The sequence below is a fragment of the Choloepus didactylus genome, chromosome 5 (assembly GCF_015220235.1).
Source record: "Choloepus didactylus isolate mChoDid1 chromosome 5, mChoDid1.pri, whole genome shotgun sequence".
Lineage (NCBI taxonomy): Eukaryota > Metazoa > Chordata > Mammalia > Pilosa > Megalonychidae > Choloepus > Choloepus didactylus.
The window spans coordinates 132,508,848-132,523,739 of NC_051311.1; positions in this window are offsets into that span (position 1 = coordinate 132,508,848).

The following is a 14,892-nucleotide window of genomic DNA, read 5'->3' on the forward strand; positions in this document are numbered from 1 at the left end:
CTTCCACTGTTTTCCCTAACTTAACTTCATCATTTCAGCAACTCACAACAATGTGCATCTACACACTTCCCACAACAGTTTGGAAATGGTGAAGTTATTTGACTACTGTGTGGTCGAACTGCGTGATTCAGAGTCCAAGGGCCTATCCTTCCTCCCCGTAATTCCTCCCACCAGAATATCAGATTTGACTTTGGAACATGACCAGATGAAGCAGGCAGTTTCCAAGTTTTCCTTTTCATTTTGCATCCATAATAGACAGGATCCATGACTTCAATTTGAATAAATTTTAGTTTCAGTCAGGAGCTGGCAGCTTTTCATAAAGGCCTTGCCAAGTTTTCATTTATTTAATGAAATTCACATTTTTCATTGCTAGCTATAACCTTCCTCCCTAACTCCTCTCCTTCTCACATCCTCCAGTCATTGTGGATAAAGGTCATTATATCATCTAGAAACCAAAAGATTCAAGAAGCTGAATGTTCATTATAGATATTCTAAATTTGACTAGAAATTTTACTAGATGTGTTGTAGACACAGAAGATTGGCATGGGGGTGTGGGGAGGGTTACAGTTGTGGAGAATAAAATTTATAACTTTAGAGCACAAGAGAGCTTTTAAAGCTTTTAAAGCAAAAATAGCTTACGTCAGCCTCTCCTAAAGTGCATACCATGGAACCCTAACACTGTAAGACCTTCCTGTGGAGGTGGGAGTGTGGGGTTATAATCAAATAAGTTTGGGAAATAGTGCAAAATATGGCTCCTTCTTGGAGAGTCCCAATACATATTAAAAGCACTAAGAACCCCTGTAGTAAAGAATCCTGCTTTATGATTTAACCTCCACGTGTACCTTCAAAAAATTTTAGCCTTGAAAACTTTTGAAATAATACCCATTATCATTATCTTGTGGAAATTTCAAAGAATACACTTTGAGACACACTGTATATCTGACTGGGAGCAGAAACTCAGGAAATAAAGTGAGGAGAATACTATTTTCATCTTCTCCATCTCCTACCTTCTGGACAACATGGTTCCTTGCCCTGCGATCCGAAATTAGAATGCCACTCTTTTCTAGCCCGATGATTATTCTAGCCAAAAATATTCTATAGCCCTATAGAGGAGCATGTATGTATGTGTGTGTGTTTATTATTTTGTGCTCCTGTTTGTAGAAAAGTACCACATCAAATTACCTAGCAGAAACATGTTGCTTTTCAAGTAACCACTATAGATAAGCATTTCCTTGCTTAATCTTTGTGATGTTTCTATTTCCTAAGATTTCACTTCTAATTAATTGACAAATTTCCTGGGTCTCCAACTCAAGAAAATAATTACAAAGGTGACATGTTAAAATTAAGGTTGGGAAGTGGTAGGTGGTAAACCTCAACAGGGAAGCAGGGGGCAGCTCATGAAGAACTTTGTTGCCAGTTTGATGTGTTTGGATTTATCCTGTAGCCAGTGAGGAGGTACTGGAGGACATTAAGCAGGAAGTAACATGACCAGAGAAAGACGATGAGTGCCTGAAATAAAAATGACAGAAAGAGAACAAATTGAAGAAATATATAAAAGTTTGGGCTTTGCTTCTGTTCCCATTAGATCTGAGGGTTATGTGGAGAGAGGAAAGTTAGGGTGATGCACAGTGTTCTGGCTTTGGAGACCAGATAGAATTAAGGTGTTATTAGCCAAACTTGGCTATTTAATAGAAAGAACAGCAACCTACTCCCCAAAAAGCCATACCCCACCCCTCACAGGATGAGGTAGTTTAGTTTGGAACGTAACAAGTTTTGTACATACAAATAGAGATACTCAGGAGGGACCAGCAATATGGGCTTGGTGTTGGGACAGATGTCTAGACTGATGATTGGGTCTCAGTAAAGTATGGTTAGATGAAACAGTTCAGAGAGAGAAGGGATCTGAGGACAGAATATTGAGAAACCCCAACATTTAAAAGGGGTGGTGGTGTGGGGAGCAAAAGAAGGCTCATCCAATGAAAGATGAGAAAGATTAGCCAAAAACCTGGGAGGCAACACAGAAGAGAGGAGAGAGTTTCAGGAGTGAATCAATAGTCTCGATAGAATCAAGTATTAAACAGAAAACAAATGAGCAAGTAACATAGTAGCTGCCTGGTCCATAATTATTGACTAAATGTTGTAGAATGAACGTAAAATGTCTATTGCATTTGGCAATTTGGAGTAGATAGGCTCATTAGTGGTCCTGGTGAAAACAATTACAGCGGAGTGTGGTTCAGTACAAAGGTTGATTGCAAAAGGTCACAGAGTGAAAAGGAGAGGAGGGAAGGGAGCCGCTTAGTATAGATGTCCCTCCAGACACTTTGCTGGGAAGGCAAGAAGAGAGGTGGAGACACACAGGATGAAGAGGGCCTGGGGTAAAGCAGTGTCTGTATGGTCGGATGGAAGAGTTTATCGGTTAATCATAAATCTATAGTGGTTAAGAAGTTGGGCTCTGGAGTAAGGCAGACTGGGTTAAATCCCAGCTGTTGGTATCAGTGGTGTCTTGTGACCTTGGACAAGTTACATAGTGTCTCCAAGCCTGTGCCCTCTTCTGTAAAATGCAGATAACAGTAGTACTTATCTCAGAGAGTTGTTACACGGATTAAATTTGTGCTCCCTACCCCAGCATTCTAAGCCCCTGATCATCAGCCCACTGCCTCATCTCAAAACATCCTTTGGCATAGCCTTCTGGTGACCACTACACTCAGTCACTCTGGCCTTTTTTCCTTTCCTCAAACATGCTATACCGGTTCCAGCTTTTCTCCTAACTCACCTCTTGACCTGGAATACTTCTGGATCTTGCCATTTCTGGCTCCTTCTCTGTGTTCAAATCTCTGTTTAACTCTTTTCATCAAAGAGTCCTTCTTTTTTTTTTTTAATTCATTTTATTGAGATATATTCACATACCACGCAGTCATACAAAACAAATCGTACATTAGATTGTTCACAGTACCATTACATAGTTGTGCATTCATCACCAAAATCAATCCCTGACACCTTCATTACCACACACACAAAAATAACAAGAATAATAATTAAAGTGAAAAAGAGCAATTAAAGTAAAAAGAACAGTGGCTGCCTTTGTTTGTTTGTTTGTTTGTTTGTTTCCTTCCCCCATTTTTCTACTCATCCATCCATAAACTGGACAAAGGGGAGTGTGATCCACATGGCTTTCCCAATCACATTGTCACCCCTCATAAGCTACATTTTTATTCAATCGTCTTCAAGATTCATGGGTTCTGTGTTGTAGTTTGATAGTTTCAGGTATTTACTGCTAGCTATTTCAATTTATTAAAACCTAAAAAGGGTTGTCTGTATTGTGTGTAAGAGTGCCCACCAGAGTGACCTCTCAGCTCCTTTTGGAATCTCTCTGCCACTGAAGCTTATTTCATTTCCTTTCACTTCCCTCTTTGGGTCAAGAAGATGTTCTCCATCCCACAATGCCAGGTCTACATTCCTCCCAGAGAGTCCTTCTTGACAGCCCAATCTAAAGCAGCCAAGTTGTCACTCTATCACATCTCTGTTTCAGCACTCATCATGCACTATTTTTCCAATTTGTTTGTTGTCGGATTCGTCACACTAGAATGTCAGCCTATGAAAGTAGGGACCTTGTCTTCTTACCAGAAGAAAATTAGTGCTAAGAAGCTAAGAACAGTGCCTGACATATATTAGGTGTTCCACAAATGTTTGTTGGAGAATTAATGATTGAATGAAATTAGAAAATCCTTGTAAAGTACATAGCACAATGCTTAGCACATAGTAAGTAGCAACAAATGCTATTATTACTACTTATAATATTCTTTAGTTTAGAGGAAACAGAAAAGCTCAAAACTTGTAATTGGTCCCCTTCAAAATGACTTAAAGATTTAAGTAGTATCTGTCTTCAGGTAAGATACATTTTCTGAAAGAGAACCAAATTATCATGACCCATAAGATGATTTCTCACACAGAAAAAGGTCTTTCATGGAACTATACCAGAGTCATGGATCAAAAATGTTATTTTCATACAATGAAGTCTTGCTCCTACGAGAAAGAAATGAACGAGGTAAATATATATTTTCTGGTTCTGTGATACTAGAAGGAGAACCTAATATGTTAGTTGAAAATTTTTTTTTTATTTTTAATATCCTTACCATAATTTCAGCTATTTACAGTAACAATACAAAGAATATGAAACAGTTGAATTAATTTATTTCACTTCTGCTCCTACCTGGGCTTATAAAACAGTGGAAGCTCTAACAAACTGGTAATTGTTAAGATTATGTGGCTCAACATCTTTAGAAGGAATTTATCTTGTCTAAGATTTTCAGTGTTTCCTAATTTAGTAATGTACTGGATTTATGTTTCTCACTGACAACTACTAACTAAACACATTATCACATTGAATCTTTTGGAAAAGAATTGTTTTTCCTGCCCACAGTACATCACAAAAGCATTAAGAATAAGGTCATGCAGCCTTGTGGTTTAAAGCACATAAATAGGTTTGTATTTACGTATGTATTTTCTCATTAATGAAAAATAAAGTAGTCAGTTATTTGGAAGAGGAGAGCTGGCATTAAATTATGTTTCTTATTTCAAATACATTTATTTTTATTCTATTTGAGTGTTAGGAACTTTTCTGACTTTAAGCAGTTAAACATGACTAAAATAACGGCTCTGATTTAAACTGGCTTAAACAATAAGGGAATTTGCAGCCCCACTTGGCTATGAGTCCAGAGATAGATCAGGCCTCAGGTTTGGCTGATTCAGGGGTTCAATTATGTCATTGAAGGGTTGGGCTCTATCCATCTCTGCTTTGCCAGCTATAGCACTGGCTTTTTACTGAAGCTGGTTCCCTCCTCATGGTGATAAAATGGCTGCCAGCAACAAATGGGCAACACTGTTAACTATTCATTTTCAACAGGAGAGTATACATTCTCCAACCAAGGAATATGAATTCTTCCCTTTAGTCCAATTGGATCAATTTACTTACACTTGCCCATCTGCAGCCAGATTATTGAATTGACAGAATATTGAATTATGCCAATAAACATCTGATCAACTTAAATCAGCAATTCTCAAAGCATGGTCCATGAACCAGCAGCATAAGCTGCTGGAAATTTGAAAACTTATTAGGAGTGCAAATTCTTGGGCCTGACTCCAGATCTACTGAATCATAAACTTAGGAGTGGTGTCCTGCAATGAATCTTAACAAGCCCTCAATTTATTCTAAAGTTTGCAGACTATGCTGCTTTAGACTAAACAGAATCCACCCCTGAGATGGGGAAGGAGTGGATACCTGGACCAAGTGAGGGCTCTGTTTGGAAGGAGAAAGAGGGAAGTTATGTCTGCTAAGCAACCAACAGTGTCCACATTCTGAATTTTTTTCAAGAATAGTACTGGTTTCAAATATTCTGTCCCATGAGTTTTGCAAAACACGGTCACCAAGAAGATGACTAACTCAAAAACTCTTAAAATTCTCTTGTGAATGAATGGATGATGTTTTGGAAAGATGATGGGACTATATCAAGACTCAAAAGAACTGAGTTCCAACTGTAGTTCTATCACTGATCAACCCAAGGTCTCTGAAAATTCTCCTTTGGCTTTTTGGACCCCAGATTTTACTTTGGTAAAGGTGTTGGAACACAGCGTCTTAAAATTCAAGAAAATGGAAACAATTGTAGGTAGCATTTTTGAGCACTTAGTATATGCCATGCATTGCCAAGGATTTTATTTACCGAGCTATCATTAATTCTTAGAATAGCCACTATGAAATATGTAACTCACTGTATTAGTTAGGGTTCTCTAGGGAAACAGAATCAATGAGAGGTATCTATAAATATAGGACTTATAAAAGAATCTCACGCAACTGTGGGTATGCACAAGTCCAAATTCCGTAGGGCAGGCAGCAAACTGGTAACTCCAATGAAGATGGTTGATGAATTCCTCAGAAAATGAACTGGCAACTTCAACAAACTCCTCAGGAAACGCTTTGCTGGTCAGCCAAAGAAGTGAAGGTCCTCTATCTGTTTAGCTTAAAAGTCTTCAGCTGATTGGGTTAAATCCAGCTGATTGCATTCTCTCATTGTGGAAGACACGCCCTTCGTTGAGTCATCAGTCACAGCTGCAGCCAATTGGCTGATGATTTAATAAGCCAGCCTGTTGGTTTATTAACCAGTCACAAATGTCTTCGCAACAACAGTTAGGCCATTGCTTGCTTGACCAGACAGCTGGGTACCATCACCTGGCCAAATCGACACATGAACCTAACATCACACTTACAAACTCAGTAGGCTGCTGACTGAGGGGGCCAGGATTCAGGTGTCTGTGACCCCACAGACCGTTTGCTCAGCTACTACACAATACTACCCCACTCTCTCCCATCCCCATCAAACTAACTCTTCATGCATTTGGTTTCATGTGGTTTAGCTCATTCTACTTTTTAGGAAAGAAGCAGTTTGGTATAATGAAAAGAATATGGACTTTAGATTCAGGCTACAGCATGAATCTTGGCTTCACTGCTCTCCTGATCTATGAATTTGGGAAAGTTACTTAGTGTCTCTGAAATGTTGAATTTTAATCTGTAATATGACATTTTATATGGTATTTCTAAGGATTAAAAAGTGCTTAGCCCAGTGTCTTGATTATAATAGGTATTCAATAAATGTTCATTTCCTTCCTTGCGTATTACCCTGTGAGAAATGGTATAATTTGCTAATTGAGGGGAAAATATTTTGGAACATTTATTTACTTCCTGAAATAAACATTTCCAATCATTAGTGACCTTATTAAGTACCATCAGGATTGGAAAAATTCTGCCTGTGATGCTTTGGCTAAAGCTGTTTCTGGATGCTAGATCCCAAGTAGAGGACCTTGTCCAGGACAAAAGCCAGCCTGACAGCTTGCATCCATGCTCTCATAATGATCTCTTCTCAGAGTTTTTTCAAGTGGGATATGCAGGGTCTACATTTGAATTTTAAAGGGAGGACCGTTTCCAAATATCAGAAGACCTCTTACCCTGTGTTAATCTCAAAATAAAAGTGGCTGTGGGGCCTCCCTGCAATGGAGTGCTCATAGACAGAGTTTTAGGCTATTTTGCTCATGACAACAAAGACCATGGTCACGGAAATAATTCTCCCCCTGAAGCAGCTACGACAAGGAGGCAAGAATTTCACCCTATGATCTCAGAAGGGTGTGTGTCACGAACGTTTCATGATTCATTCCCATGGGTTTTAAAGGATTGTTCAGGACAGTTTGTTTTCTGGTTCTATCATCATGCCATTTTTAACGGTGAAAAGTGATAGAATTAGGAAACACAGCCCTTTGAAATATGTGAAATGTAAGATGCTTCTATGTCTGCTTTAAATTTTGTTGTTGTAGTTGGTTGTGGGCTATTTTATTTTGTCATCTTGAAGAATAATACTTTGGTATAAATTTACAATAAATGGCTTCTGAAGTTATTTAATGCTTGTATTTCTTGCAACATTATTCAAGCAGAGTAGACACTTATGGCCTTGTGTTTTCCAAGGCCATGACCACTACCCCTTATAGTCATATTTTGAAGCAAGTATTTGGCATCATATAATTCATCAAGAGAATAACCCTCTAAAATTTTCTTTATGGTAACCAGGAAGTATAATAGATCAGGAAGATGAATGCATGTTATTATTCCTTTGGTTGATATAGAAAGCACAAAATGATAAAAGTTTGTTTTATGGCTTGTCTTTATCTAATACAATGCCAGGCAGGTCTACGGCCATTTATCTTGTGTCTTCATGAGCACAGGAGAATATAAAATTGAGAAAATATCCAAAAATTTCATTATTGGTAGTAATTCTTAATAATTCAATTCCATAATTGTGCCAACTTTCCTGATAAAATTTTTTGGTGTAATATATAATTATTGTAATGCTACCATATGGATGTATGCTTTTAATTACTAGGAGGCAGGAGTGGGTTAATTACCAATAATCTTGAGATTCTCTGGGGTGAGACCCAGGCATCAGTATTTTTTAAGACAGCCCCCCCTCCCCCAGGTGATTACGCTCTGCAGGCAGGGTTGAGAACCACTAATCTAGAAGGTTCTACCAACCACACTTGAACTTATATATTTCTTAACTTCACTTGGAACATCTACTTACAGGACAAGTAATTAGTCTCATAAGTACAAAGAAGTTCAAGGGCCTTGCTCCCTTCTCCCTCCCTGTTCCCCTTCCCGATTTTCACTTTTTAACTTTGCCTTTGGCAGAATATCCTAGAGAGTAGTTTGTTGGTGTGCGTGTATGTGTGTGTGTATGTGTGTGTATCACAGCTCTTTGTTCTTATTCCAAATTAAATTTCCTTCATACTCAACAAATAAGATTGAACAACCAGAACCTAAAAATCCAAAGTGGGGAAGGGGTGCCTTGAGCCCCACTGGCCCTTCTACCCCATCCTCAGTCATCACTGGAACCACAGGGCTTCCAGAGCACCATTTTAAAATCTACCTCTCAAACAATAGGGACTTCATTGTCTCACTGAATGAGCACCAAGAGAAGGCTTATTTCAAATGTGACAGGAAAGCCCCCAGAACCATCTTCTAAATTCACACATAGGCAACTCCACGCAGGCAATCCTGGATTTACTTCTGCTTGCACATAGCCATGCTATGAAACACCAATAATTGTGAGAAATTAGAAGATTATTCTACAAACCCCTATATGGATTAGTTATTCAAGCAGGGCATTTCCTAATGGGTCATGGAATGGTGCAAATCATACTGTGTGCTCCCCTCCCTCTTATCTGTGCTTCCTGCCTCCAAATTGAGTTTCAGGGAACAAAGGGCCTATAAAGGGAAACCCAACCGTGACAGGGCAATGTATAGCCTGAAAGGGGTGTTGAAGTAAGGGAGGGTGGTTTTGCTGATTTGGTTTGGTGATTTGGGGAAGTGGTTGTGGGTTGATGTATGTGAGTGTGGGTGTTTGTTGAAAACAAAATAAAACAAAACAAAGAAAGGCTTATTGACAGCATGTCCTCTTCCTGGCCACCTCTGAGTTGTTTCTCCTCCACTAGTCTTTGTATTCATTGACCTCCCCAGGTCTTGGGACCCGGACTAATCTTTATGATTCATCATTCAAAAAGGAGCTTGGGTGAAGAAGATAGCTAAAAGTTGGGGGGTTAATAAACACTTTCATGCCTTTCAACAAACAACTCAATGGTTAATCTCATTATCTTACAAGTCAGTAAACCAATGCTAAGAAAAGTTAACCAACTGAGCCAAAGTCACTCAGTGGTGGAAATGGGATTCCAACCTGTATCTGTCCAACTCGAAAGCCCATGCTGAGGCAGGCTAGAATAGGGCACTCTGGGCAGGCCAGGGGCTTTGGTCAGTTCAAATGGAGAGTCAGCGTCAAGCCATAGATAGCAGCTGGAGAGCAAGAAGAAGGGGCTGAGCAAAAGGAGGACCGAACTCTACTTCTCAAAACCAGCTGAGATTGACAGGTGAAGGGAGAAAGGAGGGGCTGGGTAGAAGGAGAACCGGACCCCAGTTCTCAGAATCAGGTAAGATAGCCAGATGGAGGAAAAGGAGGGGTTAAGCCAGGGTGGGGGAGAATGGGAATTTCCACCCCCAACCCTGGCCTAAAGCATAGCAACAGGCTAACGTATAAAACCTGGACATAGCTCAACCAGGTGTGGCCCCTCTCTTGGGGCCTACCCGTGCTGACCTCTCAAGCATGTATTCTTTCTTACCAACCTTTGCTAATTCCCCGTGTGTGCCAGCTTTTTCAAATAAACTTGACTGCTTGCTACTATTCTTCTTGTTCCTGAATTCTTTCTTGAGACAAGAAAAACGAGCCTGCACCAGAGCTCACCTTGGGTGCCAACTGGGCTCTGGCAACATTTCTCTTCTCTTTTTAAATCAGTTCTACCTGAGTGAAAGGGATTTTGGTTGAGGGATGAGGTAAGGGATGGGGCAATTTTGGAGAACAGGCAAATTTCAGGTGAGACAGGCCTAGGTAAGTGCTTTAGTAGGGGTTTTTAGTAAGACCTAGAGAAGCATGGACCCAAGCTACATGGAGGATGGGAAGGAGAAGGAAAACATTACCTACTTCAAAAATGTGGACACCATTAAATGGATTCCAATACTGGGGGGCATTACTAGGTGTTATGTAGAAACGAAGTATATAAAACTCATATTTTTTATTGTGTAACATTTTAATCTGATAGAAAAATCTACTTTTGAATTTTATTTTCATTTAATTCTTCAGCTTGTTTCTGAAGCAGTTAGCAAAAGAAGCCATGATAATACATTTTGTCATGGATGGTGAAATATGGTGCAATAATACACATTGGTAGTGCGCCAAAGTGATGACCTATTTCACATAGATCACCAACAGGCTTGACTTGAGACCATGTCTGTTCTGGTCTTTATCAGGAATAGAGACCCGTGGGTCACACACTCCTTCAGTGGCTCAGTTGCAGTTTGTCACTGGGGTCCTCCTAGCTTTTGTGCATGTGGATGCAATAGTTGCTAGAACAAAACCAGGCAGAGTTTTAAGTATTTAAAATAATGTACCTCAAGTAAAAATTAGCTCCAATCATCCTGTTTCAAACAACAACTGTTAAAAAGAGTGTATAAGGCAATGGGGGAAATATGAACAGTGACTGTACATTTGATGACATTAAGGAATTATTGGCTACTTCTTTTGGTGTAATAAGGGTATTGTAGTTAGTATTTTTTTAAAAAAATATATTTTAAAGCTACATACCATAATATTTACAGATAAAATATTATGATGTCTGGGGTTTGTTACAAAATAATCCAGTGGGGGGTGGGGGAGGAGTGGAGAAAATGTGATGGGTAGAGGTGAAACAAGATTGACCATGAGTTAATAATTAGAAAAGCTGGATGAAGGATACATTGGGAGCTCATTATACTATATCTTCTCCTTTTATTTATGCTTAAAAATTTTTATTTCAAAGATATATGTATAATTAGTGTGGCATAATAGAAATTTCAAGGGCTTTGGAGTCAGGTAGACCTGAGTACAAATACTGGTTCTTTTCACTAACTAGGTAGGGGACCTGGGGCAAGAGTCTTAAGCTCACGAAACTTCTACTACCTAATCTTTAAAAAATGAGACTAAATTTTATTTCATAATAATGTTGAGAATCAAAAGAAATAATATCTCTAAAACATCTAGCACAGTGATTGATATATAGTAGACATTCAATAACTATTGTTATAATTGTAGAACATGTTGAAGGTGTAGGCATTTCAGAGAAACTTGGAACAACATGTTTTGAGATATCAATTGAAATTTCGAAGCAGAATGAAGTGAGCTAACAAAGAGGAAGAAGTGGTACCATTTTACAGAGAGCCTGAGGTTAGAACTTATCTTCCCAGGCAACAAGACAATTATTCGAAATACAAAAGGAAACAACTTTCTATTTATTCATTTCTAAGGTAACCATTGTATGAGTTGTGAAACATTTCAGGTACAAACTGGACTGAAATGCAAGGTCTCAGATTCCATTCCCTTTCAGTATTTGAAGGAGAAGGAGCAAAGAAATATGTCCTTGGAAGGGGAAGTACAGGACAGGATCCAGAAAATTTTTTGGTGTTTTTCTCTAATTTAAAATCTGTTTTTAGATCTCTTATGTGAAAAATGGGTACTTATTAGACAACTGTGTTTTAAAACCTGCTTTTTCTCCTGTAATAAATTCAGTTAATGGCTTCACCATCCACTTACCCAAACTCTGGTAGATATATTTAATTGCCTTTTCTCCCCAACTGCTCCTTTCCCCGAACAATTTCAACTGATTATCAAGTCCATAAATTGCATTCCTTAGATATCTCTTGAAAGAATCCCAAACTTAAATTCCTGCACCAATTATCAAGCTGGAGCCCCTATCTCTAGACTCTTCCTCCCTCAAATCGTTTTCCAGAATGTTGGCAAAATGACCATTTAAACATGCAAATCAGATGGCACCATTAAACTGAATAAAATAGTTTACTCTCTCCCAACTGTCTACAGGATAAGTCCAAATTCCTTAGCATGACATACAAAAACCTTATGATTTGCTCTTGGCCATTTGTCTAATTTCATTTCCTGTTCAACCATGCGTTCCTATCCCCCTTGCACCTTACTCTCCAGTCATGCTATACTACTTGTCATATTCTCTAAGTGTCATGTTCTTTTCCACTGCCAATCTTTTGCATATGCTGTTCCCTCTGCTTGCATGACATTCTTCCCTTGTCTATTTGACAAACCTTGCAGATACTTCAGACAGCCCTTTTCTATGTGAAATTTGCCCTTTTACTAGTTGCCCACAATGACCATATTTAATTAGATCCTCTATTCTCTGAGCAACTTGCATATGCATGCATATACCCCTACTAAAAAATAAATTTTAGATCATTTACAGCAAAATTTGTTAGTATATGTATTTTATATATAATATATGTATATTATACAGGTAAATATATGTATAGTATATGTATTATAAGTAATATATATCTTGTAATATATGTATTGTATGCAATTATATGTGCAATATATACAAGATATGTACAATGTGCACATTGCACATGTCATTTACATTATAATCTGTATGGTATAATATAATATATATAATATAATACACATATACAATATCTACACAATCTTTCCTAGTAGCACATAAACTCCTTAAGAACAGAAATCATGACTTATGTATCTTTGTCTCCTCAAGCCTTACTGGTGCCTGGCACAAAGTAGGTGCTCAAGAACATGTGGAATGAATTAAGGGAACCAAAAAAGCATAACAAAAATTAATAAATACAACGCAATTAATAAACATGCATCAATCCTTCAAAAATACTTGTCTTTCCTAGAAAGCTCCTTACTCTCTGAAGTTAGTACGAGCTGTTCCATCTGTCTAGAATGCCCTTCCCTTCTGTTTTACCCTTGGCTCATCCTGCAAGAACCTCCTCAAGAGGCAACATTATTATTGCTATCTAGGCAGAGTTAGGCACTCCTATTGGATGCCCATAGCATCTATGTTTCTCTACTGATCTTCACAGTATATACCTTAGGCCCTCAATATTCACAAGGTCTACACCCTGAGACTTCACAGATCCAAATTTGTGAGCACGCAAATGTATATGTGGCTTCTGAGTTCCTTTTTTTTCCAATTCAGTTTTATTGAGATATATTCACATACCCTACAATCATCCACAGTATACAATCTGTGGTTCATAGTACCATCATACAGTTGTGCATTCATCACCAAAATCAATTTTTGATCATTCTCATTACTCCAAAAAATAAAAAATAAAAATAAGAATAAAAAATGCAAGTAAAGAAGAACACCCAAAACATTCCATCCCCCCATGCCCCCTAAGTTTTGTTCCCATTTTTCTACTCTGAGTTTCTTTTAAATTAAATTTCTAGCTTTAATCCTGGCTTTCTTCCCAATACAAATTATCTAGCTTTTTAACATTTACTTAAAATCCCTCTTCTTACTTGAAAACCATTGTTTAACATCACCTTTATTGATCTACAATGTACATAGAGTAAAATTCATCCAATTTAGAAGTACAGTTCTATGAATGCTGAGAAGCACCTTCAGTCATATAATCTCCACCATAATCAAAATATAGAGTATTTCCATCAACTGAAAAGTTCCCTCATGCCCCTTTGTGGTTAATTCCTAGTTGATGTCAGTCCCTATAATTTTACTTTTTCTAAAGTACCACATAAATTGAAAATATAACACAAGACCTTTTGAATTTGGCTTCTTTCATTCAGCATAATGCTTTTGAGATCTGTCCATGTAATAGCATGTATCATTAACTCATTCCTTTCTATTGTTCATACATTGTATGAATGTACCACGGTTTATTTATCGCTTTAAAAGTTCATGGATATTTGTGTTATTTGCAATTTGCGGTTTTGACAATTCTTAAAAAAGCTGCTATGAACATTTATGTACAGGACTTTGGACAAACGTTCTCATTTCTCTTGGGTAAAAACCTAGAAGTGAGATGGCTTATGTAATAAGTATATGTTTTACTTTATAACAAACTGCCAAACTGTTTTTCAAAGTGGCTGTGCCATTTTATATTCCACCCTCAATATGTGAGAGTTCCAGTTGCACGCATCCTCTCCAGCACTGTCAGGTTTTTTTTTTTTGTTTTGTTTTTTTTAGCCATTCTATTAGGTGTATAGTGATATCCCACTGTGGTTTTACTTTGCACTTTCCTAATGACCAATGATGGTGAATATCTTTTCATTGTTTATTTCCTACCTGTATGTCTTCTTTTGTGAAATGTCTGTTCAAATATTTTGCCCATTTTTTAGAGCTGGGTTATTTGTTTTCCTATTATTGAGTTGTGAAAGTTCTTTATATACTAAGGATATCAGTCTTCTTTTAGTGTTTTGCAAATATTTTCTTACAGTCTGTAGCTTCTCTTTTATTTTAACAGAATCTTTTGAAGAATAGGTATTTTTAGTTTTGATGAAGTCCAATTTATCAACTTTTTCCTTAATAGTTTGTGCTTTTGAATTCTATTTAAGAAAATTTTTGCCTAATCCAAGGTCACAACGATTTTCTCCTACATTTTCTTCCGGAAGTTTTATAGTTTTAGGTTTGATGATCCATTTTGAGTTACCATTTTAATATGACGTAAGGCATGGGTACAAGTTTACTTTTTGCACAGGGATGTCCAATTGTTTCAGAAGCATTTTTTGAAAGTTTAGCTTTTCTTCATTGAATTGCCAAAGAATCTTTGTCAAAATCAATCGACCATATATGTGTGGGTCTACTTCTGGACTCTCTATTCTAGGAGTTGGCAAACTTTTTCTGAAAATGTCCAGATAGGAAACATTTTAGGCTTTGTGGACCTTCCAGTCTCTATCACAGCTACTCAACCCACTGCCATTGTAGCAC